The sequence below is a fragment of the Puma concolor genome, chromosome B4, assembly GCF_028749965.1.
Source record: "Puma concolor isolate L17-30 chromosome B4, mPumCon1.1.hap2, whole genome shotgun sequence".
Taxonomy (NCBI): domain Eukaryota; kingdom Metazoa; phylum Chordata; class Mammalia; order Carnivora; family Felidae; genus Puma; species Puma concolor.
Window position 1 is genome coordinate 123425768 of NC_141673.1, and position 21575 is coordinate 123447342.

A 21575-nucleotide genomic window follows, 5' to 3' on the forward strand; every position below is an offset into this window, starting at 1 on the left:
TATGTATTGCTTAGCACAGGGCCTGGCTTAATAGAAGGCAGCCACTTTTGGTAACTATCTGACTTTCTCAGTGAAGCTGTAAGAAAATGAAGGTTATCCTACGCGTCACATGTGAATTGTTCGTTGCTTGCTGAGTTCAGTGCAAGCTAGAGGAATCCCCTCGCTCCCTGTCTGCCTCAGCTCCAGCATCTGTGGCCGTGGCCGGGGGCAGCCTCCTTCTCTGAAACGTGGCCTGGACTCTTCCCCAGGCCCTGCTGTCATCCGGCTGTAGAACGCCGTTGCCAAACTGGGTCTTGTTCATGATGGTATCCCGGGCACCTGGCACCCTGTGTCAGGGAATTTAATTCAATGAACTGTGAGGTAGGTTCATGGAGAGTTTAGGTGTAGAGTGTTTGTAAGGACCAGATATTTCCTGTACTTTTGTTGCTGTTTATGATAGTGACCCGCACATGTTACTGGGGAAGATGGATTCTGTCATTGGACGCTTTAGTCCGTGTGTGGGACAGGGCAGGGTGCTTACATTGTGTTCTCCTTGAAGGTCGTCTTGAACTTCATATGTGCCCTGAACTCTCGTTCCAACGAGCATCCGCAGCACAGCCTCTTGGCTGTATCTTACCTGCTTTTGGCAACAGCGAGCTGTGCGCCATCCCAGCACAGAAATGGTCCAGGTGCCTTTTGTGTCTCTGGCGACTGTCACATCGCTCTTGGCTTTCTTCATCTGATGAGACGTTAGCGTAGGAAAAAAAGATAATGGTTATCTTCGCGCGGTATGTAGGTATTTTTACAAAGCAATCTTACACGCAAAAACAATTTTGGAATACATTAGGAAAATATAAAGGGAAAATATAAGGAAGAGGGAAGAACAGAATTGCTGTAATAAAATGTAAACAATCATACTTGCCATAAGAGAAAAATCTACGGTGTAATTAAGTGAGTCATTATCAGAGTGTTTTTCATCATTTAAAAAACCGTTTTATGTATGCTACCGCTGCAAATAGTTGGTGGGAATATAACAGATATAATATAATCCTTTCCTATATTTCTCTCTTACATGTCGTCGTACAGGTGTGCTACTGTTTTGCTTCCCACACTCACATACGCACTTAAAGAATTAAGTACTATCCTCAAATAGGAGAAGGACAAAGTATATCATGTATGTGCACTGCCTCTTTAACGTCTCTTTATTTCAACATTAGCATGGTATCAGTAAATTCAGGAAACAGATTATATGCTAACAGGATAATGGTAATTTTCATCAACTAGGGTAAGTATTTAATCAATTCTTGTCTGTTTTTAAAAAAATGTTTATTTAGGGGTGCCTGGGTGGCTCAGTCGGTTGAGCGTCCGACTTCGGCTCAGGTCACGATCTCGCGGTTCGTGGGTTTGAGCCCCGTGTCGGGCTCTGCGCTGACAGATCAGAGCCTGGAGCCTGTTTCTGATTCTGTGTCTCCCTCTCTCTCTGTCCCTACCCCGCTCACATTCTGTCTCTGTCTCTCTCAAAAATAAATAAACATTAAAAAAATTTTAAAAAAATGTTTATTTTCAGGGAGAGAGAGTGTGCACGTGAGCAGGGGAGAGGCAGAAAGAGAAAGAGAGAGAGAGAATCTCAAGCAGGCTACATGCCATCAGCACAGAGCCCCACATGTGGCTGAATCTCACAAACTGTGAGATCATGACCTGAACCAAAATCAAGAGTCAGACGCTCCACTGACTGAGCCACCCAGGCACCCCATCAATTCTTACATTTTAATCACAGTTTGGAATAAATACTAATCTGATCCAGCCATAAACTGGGCACTTGCTTTTGCAAAAAGAGGGAGTCAGGTGTTACCCACAGAGCTATCCGCTAGGTGAAGAAAAACCGCTCGCTGTCCACTGAACTCCGGTCTCTCTCATTCTTCATCAGAACTAGCATGGGAGTGGGATCTTGGCTGCATTTCCAGGGACCGCATTTCCCGCCCGACCTCCTGACTTTGCAACAAAGTGTGACCACGGCCGACTCAGCTCTCAGCAATGGAATACAGGCAGAAAGGTTGGGAACAACTTTCCAGTTCACTGGCCAAGGAGGAAATCTCTGGCCCTGAGCTCAACCCTCTCCTCCTTTCTTGCAGCCTGGCTTGGCTACACGTTAGGCAACCTTGGAAACCATGTGTTGAAGAGCCATCCTGGAATTCTCCAGATGGACTGTTAGATGAGCAAGACCTAAAGACACTAAAGTCATTGAGTCCTTCCCCCACCCCCCGCACCCCCCAAATATGTTGTCTTTTAGTATCTTTCTCTAACACCACTACTTGAGGTTGGGACTGTCTCACTTTTTATCTAGAGGTGTATTTTGGGTTCTTATTGGGCACCACCTCCTTGGCACTTTTCTCTTCAAACCCACCCTCTGCCTGACAGCTGAGTGAACTCCCAGAAATGACAACCCGATGTGGTCACTTCCAAGCGAAGGGCCGTGGCATTTGCTCGGCCTGTAGGCATGCCTCTCCTCTCCAGCCTGGAAAGCTCTCCTCCACGGAAGCTTTTCCAGGTAAGAAATGAATTTTAAAGAAAAACCCTGGCACGGTCTCATTATATTCTAAAAATTAAATACATTTTTAAAAAAGTTTATGTCTTTATTTGGAAAGAGAGAAAGAGAGAAAAAGGAGGAGGGAGAGAGACCACAAGCACGGGAGGGGCAGAGAGAGGGAGAGAGAGAAGCCCCAGCAGACTCTGCCCTGTCAGCACAGAGCCTGACATGGGGCTCGGTCTCATGAACGCTGTGATCATGACGTGAGCTGAAATCAATAGTTGGACGCTTAACTTGACTGAGCTATCCAGGTGCCCCTAAATACATTTTCTTAAAGAACCACAAAACCGTGGTCACATCTATCAAAATTATTAAGAATTCCTTAATATCATCTGGTAGCCAGTCCATAGTAGATTTCCTGCTCTTTCCTAAAATTTTATTTTTCCAGTTGGTTTTTTCAAATTACTATCGACAGTCCTCACATTTCTTTTGATTTTTTGTCTCTTAAGTGCCGTATTGGTGTTCATCTCCCATTCCCTACTTTCATTGATTTGTTGGGAAAACTAGGTCCTATCTAATGAATACACCCTGGATTTGTTGGGTTTCTTTGTTGTGGTGTCCTTAAACTTGTTCCGTATCAGATCTTTTAGCAGACATCTTGGTTTGGCCAAGAGAACAAGCTGTGAGTTCCGGTTCTGTTACTGACCGTGCTACTCTGGGTAAGTTGCTTATATTATATCTCCTCCCCCCACACCCAACCTTGTCTCAGCATGGCTTCATTTTTCTCTTTGAAATGAGGAATGGCAAAAATCTCTTCTATCTTCAGGATGCCCCGAGAATGAAATGATGTACTCCATGAGATAAGAATTAATGTGTGGCTCAGTCAGTTAAGGGTCCGATTCTTGATTTCAGCGTAGGTCATGATCTCACCGTTCGTGAGATCAAGCCCTGAGTCAGGCTCTGTGGTGAATGTGAAGCTTGCTTGGGATTCTCTCTTTCTCACTCTGCCCTTCCCCTGCTCACTCTCTCTCTCAAAAAAAATAAACATTAAAAAAAAAAAGATAGTTTATTTAAAAAAAAAAAACATTCTTGCAAAGAAAGCACTACCCAGGAATGGCTGGACAAACTTTCCTTAGGCCGGTGGGAACATAGTGAATTTAGAAATACAAAAGCTTTTGTGACACGTGGGAGAAGGCACAAATTCACTGGATGTAGAGATCAATGTTGTTCTCTTCCTCTTTGCATACATATCAAGGTTGCTAGATCTAAATGGTAAAGGAGGGTGCAAAAAAGCAATACAATTCAATTAGATGTGTCACATCACATTAAGCTTACTCTGCTTGTTTTCCTCATTACTACTGCCAATAACCATGAGTACCAGTGGAGAATCTAGCTGCTTCTTTACTCTCGATGGGGTGATAACAACAAAATAGGATGAAAAGGACATTTGGTGTGGGAAACCGTGTTGCATGGGGGCGATGACGTTGATGTCTGAATAGGTGACAGGCGACTTCCCAGCTTGCATCGACAGATCCCGAAATCTCACGTCATAGACTGCCGTACAATCTAGTAATGGTCTCTTGTGACCTCCTTGCCATCTGCCTGCCGGCCGCAATGTTCTCTTTACAAACCCAGGTTCCTGAGCGCGGTCTGATGCTGGATTCCCTTTCTTGTTCCACTCCAGGCCTTTACTCAGCGTCTCCTGCCCGAGGAGAACATGGGAGCCGTTGGTCACACAATGGTTGGCTGCAGTGTCTTCTGTTGGGATTTCACACCAGAGCCAAGAGGAAAAGCTCAGGGTGGTCTCTTGTTTGGGAGACCGAGAAATAATTTCCATATTTAGAACCTAAGGGAAAGTGCTTGTGATGTGCGGACACTGCTCACAAACCCTAGCTCCCCCTCCAGTGACCACGAGGCACCATTTAAGAAAGAACCCCTGGGTTACTCAATCAGCATTTGCCAAAGGTCTGTCCAGATGGAACATGATATTGGGCAAGGAAACTTTTTTTTTTTTTTGAGAGAAAGAGAGGGCACAAGTGAGTGAGGGGTAGAGAGAGAGAGAGACGGAAGCAGGGCTCACCTGGAGTGGGGCTCAAGCTTACCCGATGAGGGACTTGAATTCACAAACTGTAAGATCATGACCTGAGCCAAAGTCAGATGCTTAACCGCCTGAGCTACCCAGGTGCCTCAAGGAAGCTTTTTATTTAGTAGAGTGCGTTGTATGGTGTCCTCCCAAAAGATACATCTACCTGAAACCTCAGAATATGTATTTACTTATTTGGAATGGGGGCCTTTGTAGATGGGATTCAGGTAAGAACCTGGAAATGAAATCACTCAGTATTAGGGTGGGCTCTAAATCCAATGCATCTCATTAAATGAGGCAGAAAAGGGGAACACGGAGAGACACAAGGGAGGAGGCCATGGGAAGACAGAGGCCAAGATTGGTGTGATGCCACCATGAACCAAAGAATGCCTTGGACGAATAGAAGCTGATAGAAGCAAGGAAGCGTTCTCACCTCGAGCCTTTGGAGGGAGTGTGGCACTGCTGACACCTTGATTTCAGGATTGTGGCCTCCAGAACAGTGAGGGGATACATATCTGTTGTGTTAAGCCACCCACTTCGTGGTAATTTGCTACAGCCACCCTAGGAGACCGGAACACTTGGCCCGTGTGAAGACTTTGTCTTTTGCCTGCCCCTTAATCCCTTGCAAGGAATTTAAGTTAGATAAATTATTTCCCTGTTCAGGTAAGCTCCAAATCATGCTTTTCCGTGGACAGAAGCTGATAGTTCTTGGAATGGCTGAGGTTTTAGAGACAAGTGGTATAGAGGTTGGCCATCTGGCCATTTAGAAGGGACTTCACAGGTTTACAGTGTCCTGGTGAGACCACCATGGTCCAAAGTTATGTTCTCAGGTTTACAAATCCAGAAACATTATCTCATTAGCGTGCCTAGAGTTGAATACGTTCTTAAGGGATGAGTTGCAATAAAAGGAAAGTCATGACAGAGAATTATAAATGAAAAAGATCATGTGTCATTTGATAGGAGACATAGTTCTCTAGTGATGGAAGTACTCAGATACATTCCTCTTTTCTAGATTTAGAGTATTGGTCTAATACTAAGCAAACTAAATTATTGGGAAATAATTGGGAAATTGCTTGGTGGGAGAGTAACTGTTGATGCACACCCGCATCCATGTCCTCCCCCCCTTTCTTGGTTGGCATGGGGTCACGTGAGTTCTCACCATTAGAATGTGAGCAGAAGCGAGGCATTGCCTCTGGGCCAAGAGTCTAAGAGTGGGTGTCCTCTCTCTACTCTCTCCTTCCCCATCTCCAACCCTATCCACTCAAAGGACAGTACTCTAAGGACTTGGGAGGCCACAATATTAAGTGGTCCTGAGTCCCTGAATGACTGTCAAGCAGAGCCTACCTGTCACATTGGAATGTGACCTGAACGGGACATAAACGTTTTATTGCTTTAAACCAATGCGATTTCAGGGTTATCCGTTACATAGCATAACTTACGCTAAGCAATGCATTTGGTGAGCGTGAAATTAGAGTGAAGGGATTTGGGTAGTCATAGAGAATGCTGCATCCAGATGGTGATAAATCTGATGAATTGCTCCTTCCCCACCATCGAGTCGGCTTTCCAAAAACAGTGTAGTGTACTGTACGTATGTACGTATTTTTTAGTGTTTGTTTATTTTTGAGAGAGAACAAGAAAGAGATTGTGTGAGCTGGGGAGGTCAGAGGGAAAGGGAGACAGAGGCTCCGAAGCAGGCTCTGCGTTGTCAGGGCGGAGCCCAATGAGGGGCTTGAACTCATGAACCTTGAGATCATGACCTGAGCTGAAATCAACAGTCAGATACTTAACTGACTGAGCTACCTGGGAACCCCAGAAAAAGTGTATTTATGTTCTCAAACCTAGTGGCTCTCTACCTGGAAAGTACTGGATAAACACTGACAATTCTTGCTCCACGGGCCTCTCATTTTTCCGATCTCCACGCCGAGGATCCTTGTTCTGCTAAACATCCTCATCATGGAGGGATCTAAGTGTGAGTCTTATCCCCCCATGTTCCCTATGCCCCAGTCAGGTGGATTAGATGTGGAGATTCTCAAAACAGCTTCTTAGCGGGGAGGTTTCAGAAGGAAGGGAATGGTCATCAGGGAGGTCAGGTGTGGCCAGGCATGTTCCCAGCAGGTCTAAGAATTTGTCATTTTATTGGAAAAATGTTCACAGTTGAGAGTGTGCTCCCAAGCCATGGAAGCGCAGAGACCTAATTCATCAACCCATGAATTGTGGAGAGTGGAACGTTTCTCACTGGGGAAGGCCCGTGAACCAAACTCAGGGAAGGATGGAGAAGGCAAACAGACTGCCGATTTATTACCGAAAGGGCCAGGCGGGGCCAAGTACTGGCAGCTTCTGGCCAATAGCAAAGGCAGGCTACGTGGAGAGTCCTATTCTCTAAGAGGAAGTTGCTTAGTGACTGCAGAAATTGGAACAAGGGGAGTTAGTTCTGCAATTCGGACGTTCGATGACTCCAGACTACGATGACCTGATGAGTCCGTCTCCACAGTGGGAGGTACATGCCATCCTGCCCAGAAGGGGAGAAGTGTCAGGTGAGAATGGCTGCCTCTCCCTGGCCCAGGCCGAGGGGCCGCTGCCAATGTTTGCCTCTGACATTCTACTTTTTAGAAAAAGATCCTATGGCTCACCGTAATCTTAGGAAGACTATGCCGGGTTAGGTTGAGCTGGGGGGTCTGGGACTCATCCCATCTTTTCAGAGCAGCGTTTCTCAAAGGGTAAGCCTCTGAATCCTTGCATCAGAATTGTGTCTGTGTGTGTGTGGGGGGGGGGGGTGCTGGATACACATGCAGATTTCTGGATCTCATCCCCACGTGTGGTCTGAGTGTGGGGTTTCTGGGGACCGGGCCTGGGAATCTGAATTCTAAATCACCACACCACTTGAGTCTAACATGCGAAAAGTTTGAGGATTATTGTTTTGGGGGTCACCTTGCCTATCTCTCATCCACTACGAGTTGATTTTAGGGTGGGTCATCTAATATCTAGGTGTTCATGGAAATCCTTGGTACTGATGGTTCTTTTGGTATCTTCATTATATCTTGGGTGAAAAACTCTATGGAGTTCTGCTAAATAGATTCTCAAGTGGGGTAATCCTATCTAATGAATACATTCATGACTCTGTTCCAGGTATACATAGGCTTTTCATGAGTTCTGTCTTAATGAGGCTACTTTTTGTCTTGTAACCACCCTTAGTTGATATAGCTTAACTAATTCTTTAAATTTTTTTTAATGTTTACTTATTTTTGAGAGAGAGAGACAGAGCATGAGTAGGGGAGGGGCCGAGAGTGGGGGAGACACAGAATCCAAAGCAGGCTCCGGGCTCCGAGTTGTCAGCACAGAGCCCGACGAGGGGCTTGAACTCACAAACCTCTCGATGATGACCTGAGCCGAAGCCGGACGCTTAACCGGCTGAGCCACCCAGGCGCCCCACTTATTAACTAATTCTTATAATAAAGGACTAGGCTCTTAAATGATTAGCATGTCAGATAGTACTGTACACAGGGCTGTTACTTATTTTGTTTTCCTACTGCTCAATATCGCTGATGTTAAATTGGTTAAACAAGGTGGCCATTTGGCTGAGGTGGCTCTAATGCCATGGCGACCTACCTAAGCAAACCCAAATCTAAGCCTGTAAATGCCTCAAAGTTATGAAATTGAAGCCTCAGGACAGCCAATCATAAGAGATAATTAGGCTTTAAGCTACGGCCAATCAAACAATTTCCTTTCTTTGCTTCTGTCTTTTCTCTATAAGAGTCTTTTCCTTGGCTCCTGTCAGAAAAGCACTCTAACTACTTCTCTTTTGGTGCTGCCCAATTCCAATCCATTTATGCTCAATAAACTCTTAAAATTTTCCATATGCTTCCTTTCATGGTGACCACTGGAGGTGTGCACAAGCCAAGGGCCTTTCAAAGAGCTCTGATAAAACCGTTATTCATTGGCTTGTCATAGGAAGGTCATCCTAACGGAAAATCTGGGTTGTGGAAGGAGGGAATCCCCACCAGGAGCTGAGCTCAGAAAATATTATGCTGGTTTCGATGAGGGTAAATGAATTCTAATGGTTGCCTAGAAAGCAGAGACCATTTCTTTTCTTCAGTAGGATAGTTTTCTGGTTCTCCCTGCCTTTTCCCATTCCCTGAGATATCTCTGACCACCCCGGGAGGGTCCTAACTTCCCATTATCTCTTCTCTACATAATTATCCCCTGGCCCAGGCACTCAAGGGGTTAGGCTCATTTTACTGACAAAGACTCCCGGGTCAGCTACAGTCACATGAGGACACAGGAGCAATGGCAGTTCTCAACCCGATTAACCACAGGTGTGTGATCCCTGGGTCCCAGTGACAGCCTTTCTGAATGGGAGAATTTTGATTTAACATCAGATGGAAACCAACCGGCATCACTAATGACAGTTCCTACAGACGTTAGCCTCTTAATTCGCCAGGAAATGCAAACCGCAGAACATTCTTAAGGCTTTACTTTTGACCTCTTAAGACAATCATGTGATTTGAGAAGGGAGGGAGAAGTGTGAGAGTGAACTTTCTGGCCAGATAATGTGGTATGCTGCAAGGTGACTGCACCTTAGAAATAAAAGAAACGACGACAACAGTAACAGAAATAAAAGAAACAACAAAAAACCAAAAATAATGCTGATTTTGTGTATATTACAGTGAAAGGAGTTCTATTTTTATGTTGTATCTTGTATAAAGTTAGTAATATTAGTTGCCTTTACAGTGGGTTTTTAAAATGCTGATTTGAAATGTGTTTACCTATCCGTTGGGTTAAATTAGTCCCCATTCTGAAAGCCTGTGTGTTATGGAGGTTCACTCCTTTCTGTGTCCGTGGGGAAGGAAGTTAGACACTGACATTTTTCTGAAACGTTCCCCCGCCTGATGCAAATTTCCTATTGCTAATCCCTTATGCTGATCCCTCTCCTAGGGAGTCTTGTTTAACCCCAACCTGTAAATCTTCTGGGTAAAGAATGTTGGCTGAGAAGGCATTAGGTTTAGATAGGAATTTTTGTTCCTATCTTCTGGTGAGCCGCAAGAAGATTTTTATCAATTTGATTCATCACCGTGAAAGTGATCTCATGATAGATTGAATTTCCTCTGAATTTTTAAAGGGGCAAATGAATAAATTGATCCTTTTTTTTTTTTTTATTGTCGGAGAACGGTTGCTGTAGTTACTTTTTTTTTCCCCCCCTGCATATAGCTTATGTATGTTGTGAGCTTATTCATAGCAATTCAATTTCTTTCTGTACCTTGGGGGCAGTGATACCTTCCTGATTTTGTTTTAAGATAATGATACATTTATTCTTAAAAAGTGTGTGGGAGATTAACATTTGTAGAGCCGTATTCTTGTATCGTTCTCTTTTCTATTGTAGTTCTGCACATTGGCTTCCATTTCTTGGGACCATCTTCCAGCCTAAATCATCCTTGGAGCTATATTTTTCCTTTTTTTTTTTTTTTGTTCCCTAAAAGAAAGACTCTTCACTAATAACTAGGGAGATGCAAAGCAAAAACACAATGAGATACCACGTCATACACATTAAGATGCCTATGAAAACAAAAACAGAAACAAAACCAGAAAATAACAAAGTTGATGAGGATGTGGAGAAACTGGAAGCCTTTTGCAGTGCCGGAAGGAATACAAAATCGTGCGGCTGCTGTAGAAAACAGCATGGAGGTCTCTCAAAAATTAAACATCGACCCACCATATGTATCCCGAAAGTATTGAGAGCAGGGATTTGAATGGATATTTGCACACCCATCGGTGGACAAATAGATAGAAAAAAATGTGGTATAGAGATGCAATGGAATATTATTCAGCCCTAAAGAAGAAGGAAATTCCAACTCATGCCATAAAATGGATGACACTTGAAGGTATGTGCTAATGAAATCAGCCCATTCACAAAAGGACAAATACTATATGATTCTACTTATACGAGGTACCAGAGTAGTCCAATTCATAGAGACAGAAAGTGGGACATGGAATGGTGGTTGCTGGAGAGGGTGGGGGAGGGTGGTGGGAGGAATGGGGAACCAGTGCTTCATGGGTACAGAGCTTCAACTGGCGAAGAATAGTTATGGAAATGGATGATGGTGGTGGCTTCATAACCATGGAAATACATGAAATAGCACAGAGCTGTAAGCTTGAAAATGGTCGCAATGGGGGCACCTGGGTGGCTCAGTCCGTTGAGCGTCCAACTTTGGCTCAGGTCATGGCCTCCCAGTTCATTGAGTTCTAGCCCCACGTCAGACTCTCTACCCTCAGCACAGAGCCTGCTTCTACGGTCCTCTGGCTCCCTCTCTCTCTGTTCCTCCCCTGCTCATTCTCTTTCTCTCTCTCTTGCTAAATAAATAAATAAACTTAAAAAATATTAAAAAAATAATAAAAGTGGTGCATTTTATGTCATGGAAAAGAAAGGCTTGTACACTGTGATTTTACAAAATGCAGCCTTTCCAGTGACTCTTCCATATAAATCACAGTGGCGGACATCACTGAGACCATGTAATGACGCAAAGACTCATGGTTACCTCTTCCGTAGGGCTTGCTTTAAGCTTCACCTCCTCCAGCCCATCCAGGAAACTAAAAGGTTGGGCGATGCATGAGAACGGCTGACCCTTTGCAGGGATGCAGTGGTCCATTCTCCTTATGTGAGACCAGCGCCTGGCCCTGAACTGTGTTGGAGTCAGGGGTGATGGTATCCAAACAATCTGGCCTGCCATTTTGCCGAAACAGGGTGAAGAAAAGGGTCCAGTAGAGGGAAAGTAAACTCGTAGTTTAGACATTGTAGGGCAGGTCAGTGTTTCCCAAACTTGCCTGATCATCAGAATCATTCTGGATGATTGCAGGGCTCCGTCTCAAGCTTCTGAAATCAGAACATCCATGGGCAGCTACATGGTTTTGTTTGGGTTTGTTTTAATCAAGTGTTTTAGGGGATTCCTAACGATCAGGAAAGTTTGGTATTATGGACTGAATGTTTGTGTCATTGCAAAATTCATACGATGAAGCCCTAACCCCCAAGGTGATGGAATTTGGAGATGGGCCTTTGCGTGTAATTAGGGTTAGATGACGTCATCAAGGTGAGCCCATGATCCTATAAGTCTCTGTGTAAGAACAGACATCAGCGAGCTCGCTCTTTCTCTCACCAGGTACACACATGGAAGAAAGGCCATGTGGGCACACAGTGAGCAATCAAGCCAAGAAGAGGGTTCTCATAAGCAACTGAATCAGCTGGCACCTTGATCTTGGACTTCCAACCTCCAGAACTGTGAGGAAATCGATTTCTGTCGTTTAAGCCACCTACACTACGGTATTTTAGTATAGTAGCCCCAGCCTACGAAAATGTTTGGGAAATGCTAATGAGCAGTGAGAGTGTGGGCTTGATTACCCTATAAAAGGAGCAACAACCTGGAAAGCTTGAGGCTTATTTTTTCAGATGCGGGTTCTGTTGCTGCTCCACAGAGTCCCTGTTGGAAAGAGGTAGTTGGGATGAGTCCCCCAGAATGTAAGGGGCTGCTTAGGCTGGTGAACTTTGAGGCAAAGCTCTATTAAACACAGATGCTGGTAGGGTGCCTGGGTGGCTCCGTCGGTTGAGCATCCGACTTTGGAGCAGGTCATAATCTCATGGTTTGTGGGTTTGAGCCCCACATCGGGCTCTGTGCTGATGGCTCAAAACCTGGAGCCTGCTTTGGATTCTGTCTTCCTCTCTCTCTGCCCCTCCCCTGCTTGTGTTCTGTCTCTCTCTCTCTCTCTCTCAGAAGTAAACATTAAAAAAAATTAAAAAAAAAAAAACATAGATGCTGGTGGCTGACTGCAAGTGTGTCTTACTTAAGGGAAGGGATGAGGTTCCCGCCAAGCTGTTATGCTTATGGTGACTTCTGGAAGATGCTAAGGGTCTCCCCTGCTCCCCTAGCACCGAAGCACATCAGTTAGTTGAAGCAGTGTGTTTGGTAATAAATACCCGTAATATAAAAAGTATTGTGCTAGGTATTGGAAGGTCCACATGAACCTGAGATAGAAACACGGGAGATAAAAAAATACACGAACTTCCTGTCCTCCAGAAACTTAAAAATAGCCATTCTCATCTTAGCTTTAAACTTGAAGAATTAAAATGTCTTATATTATGTTATATTTGTAGGATGCATTTTATACTTATTAAAGTAATTATGTGCAAATTGCAAGCTTCTAAAGTTCTAAGAACTGGCAGCTATTTTCTTTTTGGAAATTGAGAGGATGAGAAAGAAAAAAATAAAAATGAAGCTTTTATTTTTCCATTTCAGCGAAGCCTCAAAATTCTAGGGACAAAGACTCTAGATTTTGTAAGGTTTTTGGATTTTCTTACGTTCAGATCTGACTAGTCCTGTTTGGTCGGTATATTTGAGTTTATACTAGTACGTACTGGCTCTATTTTTGTTAGGCTAACTTTTTTTCTATTTCTCAAGCTTAAGAAGTTAGTTTTTTGGGGAAAAATTGTTTTCCATCAAAGACTTGGATAAGTCATTTGGCCTATGCCAAATCTGCCCTCGGAAAATTTCCTTTCCAAAGTGATTTTTTTCCCCTCACTTGGTATGTGCATCTTCTCAGTTTTTTAAGACATGATTTTTTTTGTCTGAAAGATCAGGTGAGTAAATGAGTGCATTCATTAGAATAAAAAATGTTTGCTTCTGGAGATATTCGTCACCAGGCAGGTTGGATTTGTACCTGAATATGCATTAAAAGAAATAACAGGGGTGCCTGGGTGGCTCAGTCTGTTAAATGTCTGACTCTTGATTTCAGCTCAGGTCATGATCTTTTTGGTCATGGGATCGAGCTCAATGCTGGGTGTGGAGCCTGCTTAAGATTCTTTCCCTCTGTCCCTCCTCTGCTTGTGTGTGCATGCTCTCTCTCTATCCTTCAACACACACACACACACACACACACACACACACACACACACGAAAAACAATAGCACCATTTTCCTGCCTCAAAGGGCAGTAAATTATATCCCTCAAAAAATTAGGAATCTCATATTATGGTCCTTGATCAGGTGTGTTCTTATAGGCTAACACAGATGAAAACATATATGTGCTTTTGGGGGAATTATTTTGGGCAAATGAAGCAATATTTCATAACTTTTCATTTTTATGTTCAATTTATGGAGCTATTTATCGCTAAGCTACTAATTAAGAATAGCTATGTTTCTTTAAAAAAAATTTTTTTAGGGGCGCCTGGGCGGCTCAGTCGGTTAAGCAGCCGACTTCGGCTCAGGCCATGATCTCGCGGTTTGTGAGTTCAGGCCCCGCGTCGGGCTCTGTGCTGACAGCTCAGAGCCTGGAGCCTGTTTCGGATTCTGTGTCTCCCTGTCTCTGACCCTCCCCCGTTCATGCTCTGTCTCTCTCTGTCTCAAAAATAAATAAATGTTAAAAAAAATTTTTTTTTAAAAATAAAAAAATTTTTTTAATGTTTATTATTTTTGAGAGAGAGAGAGAGAGACAGAGAGCAAGCAGGGGAGGGGCAGAGAGAGAGGGAGACACAGAATCGGAAGCAGGCTCCAGGCTCTGAGCTGCCAGCACAGAGCCCGATGCAGGGCTGGAACTCACAGACGGCGAGATCATGACCTGAGCTGAAGTCGGCTGCTTAACTGAGTCACCCAGGTGCCCCAGAATAGCTATGTTTCTTATACAACTCAACACCCCAAAAAGCAAATAACCCGTTTAAAAAATGGGCAGAAGACATGAACAGACACTTCCCCCGGAAGACATCCAGATGGCCAACAAACATATAAAAAGATGTTCATCATCACTTACCATCAGGGAAATGCAAATCAAAGCCACGATGAGCTATCACCGCACACCTGTCAGAATGGCTAAAATTAACACCACAAGAAACAACAGGTGTTGTTGAGGACGTGGAGAAAGGGAAACATTCATGCACTGTTGGTGGGGATGCAAACTGGTGTAGCCAATGTGGAGAACAGTATGGAAGTTCCTCAAAAAGTTAAAAATTGAACTACCCTGGGGCACCTGGGTGGCTCAGGTGGTTAAGCATCTGACTTCAGCTCCGGTCACGGTCTCACAGCTCGTGAGTCCGAGCCTCGCATCGGGCTCTGTGCTGACAGCTCGGAGCCTGGAGCCTGCTTTGGATTCTGTGTTTCCCTCTCGCTCTGCTTCTTTCTCTCTCAAAAATAAATAAACATTAAAAAAAAAATAGGACTACCCTATGATCCAGTAATTGTACTCCTGGGTATTTACCTAAATAACACAAAAACTGTAATTCAGGGGCACCTGGGTGGCTCAGTTGGTTATGCGTCCAACGTTGGCTCAGGTCATGATCTTACGGCTCGTGGGTTTGAGCCCCATGTCGGGCTCTGTGCTGACAGCTCAGAGCCTGGAGCCTGCTTCAAGTTCTGTGTCTTCCTCTCTCTGTCCCTCGCCTGCTTATGCTCTGTCCCTTTCTCTCTCTCAAAAAGAAATAAGCATTACAAATGTAAAAAAAACCCCTAATTCAAAGGGACACATGCACTGCTACGTTTATAGCAGCATTATTTACAATAGCCAAGATGTGGAAGCAGCCCAAGTGTCCAGATACATGGATAAAGACGGTGTGGTATATATATATACATAGAATATTATTCAGTCATAAAAAGAATGAAATCTTGCCATTTGCAATGACATGGGTGGAACTAGAGTAAAATGCTAAGTGAAACAAGTCAGTCAGAGAAAGACAAATACCATACGATTTCACTCCTGTGTAGAATTTAAGAAACAAAACAAACTAGCAAAGGGGAAAAAAAGAGAAACGAAGAGACAGGCTCTTAACTACAGAGAACAGACAGATGGTTACCAGAGGGGAAGTGGGTGGGGGATGGGTGAAATAAGAGAGGAGGATTAAGGAGTGCACTTGTTGGGATGAGTACTGGGTATATGGAAAAGTGTTGAAATCACTATATTGTACACCTGAAACTAATACAACACTGTATGAACTAACTGGAATTAAAATAAGAACTTTAAAAAAAGGATAGCTACGTTTAATATTAAATCTATGTCATTACTAGCATTTACTGATGATACGACATCAATATTCTAAGACTTTGGCTGCCTTGTGCTTCACGTCGGTAACATTAAGGGAGTGCTGTGTAGACACTCAAGGGATTCCTGCCAACTAAGGCAAAATGCTTGGTATCCTTGTGTTATGTGCGGTTGTGCTTTCAAATGGCTGCTGGTCATGCTTTTCAATAATAAGTTCATGTTAGTTTGAGTGATGTCTGGTGATCGTGTTTATGGTGCACATTTTCACGACCACCATTTTTGGCCTGCGACTTTCCAGTAACTAGTCTTGAATCCACACATGGATGTGCCATTGTTTTAGTGCTGTTCATCCAACGTGTCTTTTACTGAAGTCGATAACATATCATTCTCCTAACATTTCTGTTCGCAGGGATAGCTCATTCGTGATATGCTACCGATCCATTTGTCCTTTAAATACCTTATAAAACACTAGCAAATTATACAGTTTCTGGGTTACCTTCCAGGTACAGGTGGCATTGTTTTGAAACATCAACTCATGTGATTGTTGCCTTTCCACTAGACTTCTTTTCTACTGGTAATTGGGAATGGGTGAGGTTGGGCGGGCTTTAAGATCTTCTCGCTTTGCCTCTGAAGGATGTGGTTGGGAGCCATTGCTTTAAATCAAGACTTCCGGGAATTGACTATTTGAACGTACGTTTATCATGAATGATTTTCCTATAAATCAGTGAATCTCAAGCCTGACTGCACATTAGCGTCTCCTGGGAATTATGTTTAAAATATTGATGCAGAGCCCAACCTCAGACCAATTGAACTGAAATATTGGAAGGTGGAGGCCAGGCACTGTGTCTTCTAAAGGCATCCTAGATCATTACAAGGCATCGTGAAGGTTGAGAATTCCTATAAATGAACACCTCGAGCTCCTTAGGTCTAGAACAGGAGTAGCTACTGCCATCATTCTCCAGAAACAGAAATCTTACAGAGATGAAAACATTAAAAAAAAAGCATTGTTTTAGGAGACCTCATTGGTTAAAAAGGCACTAACTGTATGACAGTAACAGTAAAGAAAACAGGTATTTATATATAAAATCTAAGTGTGCCCTTTGAACTTATGACTTGTATTGTCAGATGCTCCCCTTAGAGGTGGAAGGAGACGAAAGTCGTGGGGGAGGGGAGAATGACCGGTGAAAGAAATGAAGCAGGCAGAACCTGGTATCAGGAGAGGGGGGCTGTGGGGAAGAGTGACATTTGCAAGAGCAGGTGGCGAGGGTTCTGGAGACCAGCAAGAGGCAATCGGTGGGGTTGGGGCAAGTGGGGGCAATCGTGACAGAGGGGATTGGCAGCAGGCTGTGGATGAAGTCTAGCAGTGGATCAGAGGCTGTGGGACATAGGGACGAGGATTTGGGGGCAGAGACGGGGCAAGAGAAGCCAAAGAAGGAACTGGAATCAGGGGCAGGTGTCACACACCCCCGCCACTGAAAGAGTTGGAGTCGCAGATCCTCGGACTGGAGGTTAAGCACAAGGGCTCCATCCCATGGAGTCAGTGGAGAGCCCAGCGCCGGGTGCACAGGCAACAGAGAGGGCTGGGGCCAGCCAAGTGGTGACGCAGAGCTAACCCCAGAAATCCTTACGTGTCCCCTCATGTGGAACATGCTTGGGACCAGAGCCTGCAGGTAACAGTATAGAGCACCTATCTTTCAGGTTCCGATTGAGCATAACCCTCCCAGAGCTCAGTCCCAGTAAAGATGGCTTCCCTGCAGGCAAGGGAGCTTCTATCAGCTTCCTCTTCTGGCCCAGGCGTTTACAAGTCCAGTTCCCACCATGATGCCCAGCGCCTGACATTAAGGAATGTGGCTTGGTCTCCTTTGCTACCCCTCTCTGAGATAGAGAGGTGCTAGGATTTCTTGAATTGAATAAATGAAATTTTGCAATTGCCTTTCTCTTCGCTTCTCTTCGCTTCTCTTCGCTTCTCTTCGCTTCTCTTCGCTTCTCTTCGCTTCTCTTCGCTTCTCTTCGCTTCTCTTCGCTTCTCTTCGCTTCGCTCCTCTCCTCTCCTCTCCTCTCCTTTCCTTTTTAAACTTTACTTATTTTGAGAAATACAGCATGCACGCTCGAGTGGTGGGAGGGGCAGAGAGAGAGGGGGGAGAGAGAATCCCAAGCAGGGTCCACACTATCAGTGCCGAGCCCAGCGTGGGGCTGGATCCCACAAACTGTGGGCCACCAGGCACCGCTGTAATTGCCTTTCATCCCCTACTTCCTAACAGAGGAAAAGCCAAACTCATGTTAGTTAGGGGATTCTGCTTTGGGGTGTCCACTCACACATGACTCAGGAGCACAGACGTGGGCTCATCCTGGAAATGGCAGATAAGGCTTACTGATGCTGACAGTCAACCTGTGTAACTTGATGAGCCAGATTCCCTCCTGGTGGGCAGAAAAGAGTTGTAGACGGGTGCCTGGGTGGCTCAGTCGGTTAAGCGGCCGACTTCAGCTCAGGTCATGATCTCGCGGTCCGTGAGTTCGAGCCTCATGTCAGGCTCTGTGCTGACAGCTCAGAGCCTGGAGCCTGTTTCAGATTCTGTGTCTCCCTCTCTCTGACCCTCCCCCATTCATGCTCTGTCTCTGTCTCAAAAATAAATAAACGTTAAAAAAAAATAAAAAAAAAAAGAGTTGTAGAAAGAGGGGAGAGAATGGAGGTCCATCAGCCTTTAGGGAAGCCATTCCCAAACTGGATTGTCCAAATCTCTCGGAGCGGTTTTAAAAACTCAGAGTCTGGGGTGCCTGGCTGGCTCAGTTGGTTAAGTGTCCGGCCTTGGCTCAGGTAGTGATCTCGCTGTTCAGATCCTCTGTCCCCCTCTCGCTCTGCTCCTCCCCTGCTCGCACTCTCTCTCTCAAAAATAAATATTTTTCACAAATGCAGATTCCAGGGCCTACCCTTTGTGATCTGGGCCAGGGCGCAGCTGATCTACTTCCAGAAAGCTCCCGGGTGGTTCAGGGACACACACAGCCAGGTCTGGGAGCCGGAAGTGCCACCAAGTGGTGGTTTTCACCGCCTCTCACCTCAGTACGGACTCCGAGAGCACAGCCTGGCTCCTTGGGCGCTGAGTTGCTGGCAGTCCCAGGCTGGGGTGACGTCAGGGCTCCCTGGGGCCCTCCAAGCATCACTGTCTTGGGAGGGCCAGCTCTGTGCTCATCCTGCTTGGGTTGGGCCGTGTGGGCATGAGCTCCTGCGGCAGCCAGCAGAATCTGCCCTTGGCAAATGCACGCAGCTCTGCTCTCAACGGGTTCTGCTACAGCTGGCTGTTTCTCGGCACCGATGCAAGAATTCCGGCGCCCTGGAGTTTCTCCTCTGACTCTGGGGATGAATGCCCATTGCCAAGCAAGGGAGGGGCTGGTGCCGGAGGGACTTGGGGGAGAGGTCAGCCTCAGGCCTAGAATCCGAGAGAGAGAGAGAGAGAGAGAGAGAGAGAGAGAGAGAGAGAGAGAAAACACACACACTAATTCTTTATTACCCAGTAGCATTTCAGCATGGACTAATTCACAAGAAAAGGTATTTATTCCCAGGCGAGGAAATGAGACATTGCAGATGGTCTTCAAGGATTCCGACAGGGGTGGGAAGGGCCCTGTACTGAACTTTCCAAGCCTAGAATGGAGGCCAGGAATGGATGGTCTCCAAGGCCTGCTTCTGCTCAGGCATCAGTTTGTCCTGTGACTATTAGTAGCGACTTGTCTCCCACTGTGTGCCAGCCACTGTCCTGGGCACCAGGGACACGCACAGTGAAGAAGACAGAGAAGGTCCAGCCCCGGCGGAGTTCACAGCCTGGTACCTGTGACTGCCGCTGCCTGAGGAAGGTGGTCCTGAGGGTGGGCCCTCCATGGGCACACCCTTGGACGCTGGATGCAACTCTTGAGACAAATGTCCCTTCTTTCCTGAGTGGAAGCGGACGCCAGAGACAGACGATGTCACTCTCCCACCCCACGAGTGCAGCCATCCCTGGCCAGCTCCCGGAGTGGCCCTGCCTCCCACGGGGAGGTGGCGTTTCAGCCCAGCCAAGGATGGGTGTGGCTGTGCCCGGAGGGCCATCTGAGTCAACGACACTGGCTCTGGGGACATAGGATCATCCCTTAGTATTGGACAATAAGAAAGCTGAAGGCTGGAGAGACACCCAAAGGCCTTAGAGAATGAAAACTAAGAAAAACATCTAGGAATTAAGTGCTGGGTAATGTCATAGCAAAGATTTTGGCTTTGGCTTTGCAAAGTGCTTGGATTCAACGGTAAGAATCCGTCTCTGGCTTTTGTTGTGCCGGAGACTGAAACAGGCTAATTCTGGAGGTGTAAAGGGAGCCTACAAAGGGATGCCAGGAAACCTGGAAAGAAAGGAAAAGAATGGCCAATTAGTGTATTTATATGGAAGCTAATTTTCATATGAAAAAGTGAGAGATTCTTACCTAGGAAAAGGGCAGTTACTAAGGGCCTGCGGTTAGTTACCTGCGGCGCCTCCTTCCCTCTCCCACGGAAAAGGACTCCATTTCTCTTCCTCGTTCTCATTCCTGGCATGCCTTCCCTTTTACCTCTTCCCTGACTCAATTCTGCGAATGCCAGAGTCCAAAAACCAGGTATGCGGCGAGGACAAAAGCGCAGAGGCTCTGGGTGGAAGGAAGCCGCAGGGACGCGGGGACACTGCGCGGGCCTCCCCTCCCTCCCCCTCCCCGGCTGACCTGACGGGGTCGCCCCGACCTGCCCGAGAAAATGGGCCCCCCCTCCCTTCACTTGCCAAGAGCTCCAGAGAAGGAGAGGCCCCGATTGCCCCCCTGATAACTTACCCCAGGTTCGATGTCCTCCTTGGCACAGATTGTTTTCTTGCTGGAATCACTCATGTGGAAGCCGGCAGTGCGTTTCCTTTTGTTCGGTCCTCACTGGAGACAGTGAGCAGCTGGCCTGGCCCCCCCCCCCCCCCCCCAGGAATATCCCTTTAAACCTTGCTGGCCATTGTTAAATGGCCTCTGGGCCTTCTCTCCCTCAGACTAAGAATCCTAGCTTCTTTCCCCCATTCCTCATGGGTCCTATTTCCCAGCCCCTTTCACATCTTTGTTCTTTGAATGCTCTCAGATTTTTCTAAGATATTCCCCTTTGGAAGTTATTTGAAGGAGAGCAACAGAAGGGTCTTTAGATGTACTTGTACCGGCGGCCCGCTCACCTGACCACAAACCTGGCCGCTCCTGCTGGCTGGGTGGCTCGGGGCCCCGCAGCCTGAGGACCCAGCGGCCTGTCCAGAGGCCAGGGGGCTCACGGGTGACCACAGGCCGGGAGCAGGAGGCCCCAGCCCGGCAGGGCTCACCCGAACCGAAAACAGGGTCTCACATTTGTAAGGCTCTCAGAGACTTGCCAGGTGAACTCGTGTCCCTGTGTTGTCTCGTGTGAACTTCTCTGGGACAGAACGGGCAACTGAAGTCCTGATTGCTTGTGGTAAAAGATCCCTTTTCTAAGAAAGGCCAGAAAAAACGAAGCTGGGAAAAGTCTGATGGTTATGTTCAGAACGCAGCTGCCTCTGGGCACGTTGCCTTCTTAGTACGGATCTGGGTGGAGTTAGGGGGCTCTGGTGCCCCAGGGTATGAGGTTGAGGTCCTAAGGTGCGGGACTGGGGGGTGAATGACTGTAGTTAGAGGGGCAGAGGTTTAAGGAGACACTGGCTCGGGAGGCTTTGGAACAAACTCTGATAGAGGCATATGTAAATATGGAGTAGCTCAGGGGAATCAGAAGTGGGGGGAGGGGTAGGGAGAGGGGGAGAGATTAAGAGGAAGATAAAGTCTAACCTGAGGTCTGAGATGGGGGCAGGAGCAGTGAGGATACTGGCAAACTTAGCCTACGGATGGCCTGCAGGGGAGGGTAAGGAAGACCGGAGAAGCCATACACAAACAGCTTTGCTCTGCAAGAGACCAAGGAATTAAAAAAAAAAAAAAAAAAGCTTTATTTAGAGGCTGGGGA

At 46.0% G+C, this 21575-nt stretch overlaps 1 long non-coding RNA gene across 1 annotated transcript; it reads right to left on the bottom strand.

Moving 5' to 3' along the window:
- Positions 1-19126: 19126 nt before the first annotated feature.
- Positions 19127-20501, bottom strand: LOC147579486 (uncharacterized). Its single transcript, XR_015253178.1, has 2 exons — positions 20414-20501; positions 19127-19957 (listed from the first exon to the last, which is right to left on the bottom strand). It is a non-coding gene; the product is annotated as an uncharacterized LOC147579486 (long non-coding RNA).
- Between the last annotated feature and the right edge of the window lie 1074 nt (positions 20502-21575).